Consider the following 7243-nt stretch of genomic DNA (forward strand, 5'->3'; position numbering starts at 1 on the left):
AGTTCCAGAACATATTTCTAAATTCTGATTTTGTGAGCATGCAAGTTTTTCTTTTAACATTCAGATTCTGTTAATTTAAACAAATGCTTGCAACAAATCTTGGCCATAAACGCCACACACACACACACACACACACACACACACACACACATATAATTACACAATTAGTATGACTAAATGAATTCTACTATTACAGCAGTACTGTGGCATAATTAAACTTTGCTCTATATATTTATGTTTTGGTGCTAGTCCTAGGGCTTCATCTCAGGGTCTGCACTGTGTGTCTAATTTGGTGTTGTCCCATTTGAGCCACAGCTGCACTTCCTGCTTTTTGGTGGTTAATTGGCAGTGAGAGTCTGATGGGATATTCTATCAAGCTAGCATTGAATAGTAATCCTCAAATCTCAGTCTGCTCAGTACCTAGTATTACAGGCATGAGCCACTAATGCCCAGCTACTATGTGTATTTTAGTAGCTGCCCTCATTTTATAGGACTCTGGTTTTTGTAGTACAGGGCATTTGAACTCAGAGAACTCACACTTTCTAAACTAGTGATAAGATAGTGGTCTACCACTTGATCCTTGTCCCCAGCTCTTTCTTCTTTCCTTCATTATTTTTCATATAGGACCTTACTTTAGCCTAGGTCAGTTTATTTAGAGCATGACATTGTTTATATTTCCTGAATAGCTTGGACAACTGGTATAAACCATTGTACCCAGCTGTTGGTTAGTTAGAATGAGAGTCCTGTGAACTTTCCATTCAGGCAGAAAGTTTTGTCTGGAGTCACCAGATCAAAATTCTAATGTCTAATAAGCACAGAAATTCATATGGACTTGTAAAGACAGATATAGTGGTGAAAGCCTGTAATCTCAGCTACTAAAAAGCCTGAGAAAAGATTGGATCCATACTGGGAAAAAAATGTTTAGAGGGATTTTTTTATGATAGAAAAAAATAACTAATAAAAAAGGGACTGTGAATGTGGCTAAAGTGTGTCAAGTGTTGCCCAACAAGCAGGAGGCTCTGAGTTCAATTCCAGGGCAGCCAAAAAATATATACATAAGTAAACAAAAATAAAGTTGGATGCTGGTGGCTCACACCTGTAATCCTAACTACTCAGGAGGCTGAGATCTAAGGATCACAGTTCAAAGCCAGCTCAGGCAGGAAAGTCTGAGGCTCTTATCTCTAACCACCAGAAAACAGAAGTGGTACTGTAGATCAAAGAAGTAGAATGTTAGCCTTGAGCAACAGAGCTCAAAGACAGCACCTGTTGTTCCAGAACTAGAGAAAACAGAGAAACCACATCTGAAGAGGCCGAACTGGGAGTCTTTACTGGAGAACAGGCATCTGCAGATGGACTTCTGTCTCCTAGCTCAGCACAGAGTTTTAACCAAGATTTTAAAACCAAAACCCACATGCTTGGGTGGGGTATCCAAGCCCAACAAAGCAGACCATATAAGGCAGATGTCAGCTTAAATTTCCCATACATGGGGACACACCTCAAATGTTCCCTTTGGAGAGGTAATCAAAGGCAAGCAATCAGACCATTTATGGGAAACTTAAGGCCAGCATTCTCTATAGTGGCAAAAGCTTTTCTAAGAGGAAACTATGACATCTACAATTCAATAAATGGAAATCTCACCTCTAGGCTTTTCAGAGCTGAGTGGAAAGCTCCCTCCACCCAGCAAGGAACCAGGAAGGCTGTGAGAACAGGGCTGTGTTAGGAGACCCAGTCTCCTTATTTCATACTCAGGCAGTGAGTTCAAGTCCCATCACCTACAAGAACATAATTAAAAAATAAATTTTATTTAAAGATGAGAACAAGGACAAGTAAAAGGAAACAATCTGACTCCTTAGTAATATGAGTGCTGAATGTCTATTAATATATTCATAGCAATATAAGGAGTTCTGAGTGACTACTTCCGGTTTTTCTGTTTCCTTACCCAAGATGACATGAAAACTAGAAGAGAATTTCCATATAATCCCAATGAAATATCACTTTGGAACATATATCTGATTAACTACAGTTTATGTCACATATTTGGTGACACAGAAAAGTCACAGTGCAAAAGAGAAGGTCCCATCTGTGTAAAGGTTCTCCTAAAGACAACTCTGTTGGTCTGGAAACTTGACTCAAGGGATAGAGCACCAGCCTTGAACAGAGAGAGCCAAGTGAAAATGCAAGGTCCTGAGTTCAAGCCCTGGTACTAGCATACAAAACAAAGCTACTCTATTAACATAACAAATATTCACTCTTAATTTGTAAGTATGCTCAAATTCACAAAATTGGAATTTGTTTCATTGATTCCACTAGTTTTGTTTTTCAACATGGATATATTAATACACAACAAATTTATAACAGGATTTTCAGTGATTTCATCTCTTTAGTTGTGGGGTGTCTGATGTATTCTTCACAAAATTTTATAACTAAACATGGAAAAAGAGGTAAATCCCTCAACAAATAGTAACTACACATGCATGACTCAAAGCAAAGCAGGCGATCCAGTCTCAGCAGCCAGGTATAGACAGAGCTCCATTGGCCTGCAGAACCACTCAAGAGGCTGAGATCTGAAGACCTAAGTTCAAAGCCAAACAGGACATAAGGCTCCTAACTATAATTAACCCCCCCAAAAAAATTCTGAAGTAGAGCTGTGGCTACAGTGGTTGAGAACTAACCTTGAGCACAAAAGCTCAGGGATAGTGCCCAGGCCATATTTTAGTACTGGCAGAAGGAGAAGGAGGAAGAGGAGGAGCAGGAGGAGAAGGAGGAGGAGGAGGAGGAGGAGGAGGAGGAGGAGGAGGAGGAGGAGGAGGAGGAGGAGGAGGAGGAGGAGGGGATGGGGCAGGGAGAGAAGAAGAGGACGAGGTGGAAGAGGAGGAGGAGGAGGAGGAAGAGAATAGGAGCTTGGGATTAAACCTAGGTTCTCCCATTATCAAATAATTCATATATTGAACATGGAGACACTGTGTTAATGAATTAAATAGAAGATACTATTTTAATTATAATTTCCTCAACTTCTTTTTCCTGGTTTGATTATACCAGGATGGCTGTGCTGTTGGGTAGAAGAGCATGTGTGCCAGTGCCCCTTTGTAAATGCTCTCCAAGCCCAGTGCTGGCGACACACCTGTAACCCCAGATAGAACCCTGTTACCTAAGGATCCCAGTCTAAAACAAGGCCTTACAGAAAAATCCAAGAGATTTTTTAACTCCAATTACCCAGAAAAAAATCCAGAAGTGGAACTGGGGCTCAAGTATTAGACAGGCAGCATTGAGTAAAAATGCTAGCAAAGGCACGAGGTCCTGAATTGAAATCCTAGGACCAGTGAGCACACAGGCATACATGCTCTCCATTTAAACCACACTCCGGTGCCAGACACATCCATGAAAATCTACAAGGTTCTTTTGGGATTAGCTGCATTCTGCCTGTGAAGCAAGGAGTAGAGAGTAAAAATAACAAAACCACAGCCTAACAAACAACCATAAAAAAGGGCCAAGGCTTTCGTGGCTGATTGAGATTCAACTAGTGACACCAATTGTGCAAAGAGCCCAGGAGATGAAAATAACCAGACTATGGCTGTGTGGTGACACTGCTGACAAGCCACTTCCTGCTGGCAGCTCCAGAGAGTCTGGAACCATTTTCAATGGCTTCAGAATTGGATGAGGGATCTCTTGTAGTCCTCAAGCTAATCAGGGAATCAGAGCTAAATGAAAAAAATGCTAAAACACACTTGAATTCTTTGTTCTTCCCTTACAAAACTTGGTAAAGTCTCAGAATGAATGGAAAAATAAATGTTATCACCTGTGGTCAGAACTAATATAGGATTTAGAACACATGTATGTATGTACCCCAGGTAATTTAAGGGAATCTGTGGGGATAAGAGAGACATAAGACAATGATGGAAGCAGTTACACTAATCAAGATGCATTGTATTCATACATTGACATTGAAACCCCTGTGCAACTACTGAAAGAATATTAAAAATGGAAAAGAACTGGAACAAGGTATTCTTTTTGTTTTTTAAGTAAACAGTTGGAACACGGTACTCACAGCAACTAGAATCAGAAATGCTGGAAACATGCAGAAGTTGCAAGAAGAGAATTGTAAGGTTCCACATGTAAAATGAAGTTGTTTCTCAATAATCTAAAGGGTATTTAAAGTGGGCTATGCAACTGGATGAATCCGACAGAAAGGAAATGAAAGGGGAAGAAAGAGATGGCTGATATATCGCAGGCTATTTTGTTTGCTGTCCTGAAATCTTTGGAGTTCCTCATAGGAAGTGGAAAAAATTTCACAGAGAGGAAATGCTATTATCTGTACTACATTTCAGGATAGGCATTATTTTTCTTAAAAAATAACAACCTTTTAGCAAAATTGGGCCCCTATATTTGTAAACAGTGCTATAAATTACCAGTGTGGTCTATCTTACTAGAGCTCAATGCTACCTACAGTAAAAAGAAAAGAAAAGAAAAACAAAACATGGTAAAGTTGTGTGTTTATGTTATTTGAAAAAAGGATTAGACTATCAAGGGAAAAGAAAAGGCTTGTAAAGCTTTGATCTGAAGAATGATTCTAAATTATGCTTACTTACAATACCCCAGACATATGTGCAATTCCCAGAAATCACTTTGTGAAATGCCTGGGTCAATCTCAAAGGACTTTTGGACTTTCAACCTATGGGAACAGAAACTTCTACGATGACCTCTCCATGGACTGCTGCATAAAATTCCAAAAATCATTCTGACAGTAGGTTTTAACATCTAGCAAGCAGTCTGTGGTGAAAATATAAAATTGAAAGAAAATGACTCTTCAAAGTGGTATTTAATTGTTCAACACTTCAGTGGAGCCAGGAATGGAGCAGGCCACCTGGCAATTTTATAAGGTGAAAAATTGCTTTCCTCAATGCTGACATTTATACTTCTGCCTTAGTATAGCAAAACTTTGTTCACTAGTAGCTGCTATGACTTCCACACTCAAAGAACAGTGTAAAAATGTAGCTTTTTGATGTGCAATCTAGCACATTCAGAATCATCTCTAAGGTTTTCATGAATTTGAAAACATCCATCTTAGTAGGGTGTAAAATTGCTATGATTTATGGGATTAAATGGATTAATGGGTCCACTTTATTTTTGTATGTGTCAGCACTGGAGCTTTATCCCTCAGGGTAATATACTCTTCCTTCACTTTTTAAAATTCTAAAAAAAATTTTTTTTGCCAGTCCTGGACTTGAGCTCAGGGTCTGAGCACTGCCCTTTGACTTTTTCAAGGCTAGAGCTCTACCACTTGAGCCTCAGCACCACTTCCAGCTTTTTTCTATGTATGTGGTACTGAGGAATCGAACCAGGGTCTTCATGCATGCTAGGCAAGCACTCTACCACTAGGCCAAACTCCCAGCCCCTTCCTTCACTTTTTCACTGAAGTCTGGGGTTCTACCATTTGAACCATACCCCCACTCAACATTCGCTGATTAATTAGAGATTAATTGTAATCTCACATATTTCCCTGCCTAAACTGGCTTTGAACCTTGATCTGAATATCTTAGCCTCCTAAGGAGCTAAGATGGCAGATATGAACCACCAGTGCCTGTCGTATCTGGGACATTTTATATTATAAAGAAAAAAGAGAGTCATATAAAAAGCAACTCCTTTATAGGCTAAATGAACAACAACCTGAAAAGTAATAATTTCAAGAATTTGAATGTTATTAACATTTTAGAGAAAAATCAGAAATTCAAAGAAAAACAGAATGATGAGTATTTTCATTCCCAATAAACTTTTAAAACATTGCTGATTCTTTTAAGAGATTTTATAATTTGAAAAGAAAAGTAAAAATAAAACATGGATAATTGTAGATATTTAAACATTTTAAACTCCAGCTATCAACATTAGAAATGGGTACCATTAAATCTCAGAGTAATTATAGTCCTTCATTTTACTTTCAAAATGCCCCAAATGAGGATGCATTAAATTAAAAAAAAAGTAATACAACTACAAGGCAGCCTGAAAATTACTTTCCTTCTTCAGGAAGTGAATTTGAATTTAGGAAATAGAACTGGAAATATAAATTGCTATAAAGCTGAAGAGAAAATAAGCCTGCATTTCCTTGTCATTAAGTCACATTAACATGAAAAACAGTGTCAATGTCTTAGTTCTCCTAAAACTAGTTGAACTTTTCAAAGATCACTGTGTGGGTTTCAAATTAATATCTAAATGGTAGAATTTTAATTGATTGGAAAATGTTACTGGAAAGTACAGGGAAGAGAAGGAAAGAAAGGAAAAAAGAGGAGAAAGGATTGGGGAGTAGCAAGGAGAAAATTGGAGGGAGGGAAGGAGAGAAGGAAGGAGGGAAGGAGGGTAGGAAGGCAAGAAGGAAGGAAGGAGGAAGACAGGCAGGTTAGGCAGGTAGGCAGGCAGGTAGGCAGCAGGCAAGCAGGCTTAGACTCATGTACCCAAGCTGGCTTTGAACTGAGATCTTCCTATCTCTACTTCCTGAGTAGCTAAAATTAGTCAGGCATGGGCTATTGGCACCTGGATAATACATTTTTTTTCTGTTGGGTGGATAGAAAAAGAGAAATGCTGAAACCTCAAAAGATAAAACTGTAGAATCGGTTGTAAGGAAATATATGTACATGAAAACGTGTATGGAAGTCATGACTTTCAAATTCACTATGGCCACAATTTAAACACAGGTTTGCATTTGCTTAGGGGATCCAATCCAGAGCCCTTCTTGCTAGGCAAGGGCTCTGCCACTCAGACCATGACCATATCTGTATAGCTACATCTGAAAGACAATGCTTGCAACCAACACTGCAAACAGTAGCTCTTGTGAACTATTAGTAATACTTCATATATTTGTATTCATTTTCAAAAATGACATACAATGTAAAGCTATAGCATACCAATCATAGTCATTGAAAAGAGAATACTTTACTCTTGTATGGTGTCTGGTTGTGTAAATTATTCCAGTTAATATCTTTAAGTCCTAGACACAAAGCACATTTTTATGAAAAGAGAGAGAGACAGCTATTTTCTTGTTTGTTAATTTTGGCTTTTTTCAGGTAAGGTTGTGCTGTATAATACACTCAAAACTAGCCTGGAACTCACCATGTATGTAGCCTAGGGAGACCTCAACCTCACTATCTTTTTACCTCAGTGGCCCAAGTGCTGGAATTACAGGTGCACACTACCATGTCTGGCTCAAGGCACTTCCTCTGCAATTAACTAGCTTAGCTCAAGTGGTAGAGCCCTA

General features: G+C 38.8%; 1 non-coding gene across 1 annotated transcript; it reads right to left on the reverse strand.

The window, feature by feature from the left end:
- Positions 1 to 6844: 6844 nt before the first annotated feature.
- Positions 6845 to 6959, reverse strand: LOC150047195 (small nucleolar RNA SNORA15). Its single transcript, XR_016539461.1, has one exon. It is a non-coding gene; the product is annotated as a small nucleolar RNA SNORA15 (small nucleolar RNA).
- Between the last annotated feature and the right edge of the window lie 284 nt (positions 6960 to 7243).

Source organism: Megascapheus bottae, chromosome 23, assembly GCF_031878675.1.
Source record: "Megascapheus bottae isolate mThoBot1 chromosome 23, mThoBot2.hap1, whole genome shotgun sequence".
Lineage (NCBI taxonomy): Eukaryota > Metazoa > Chordata > Mammalia > Rodentia > Geomyidae > Megascapheus > Megascapheus bottae.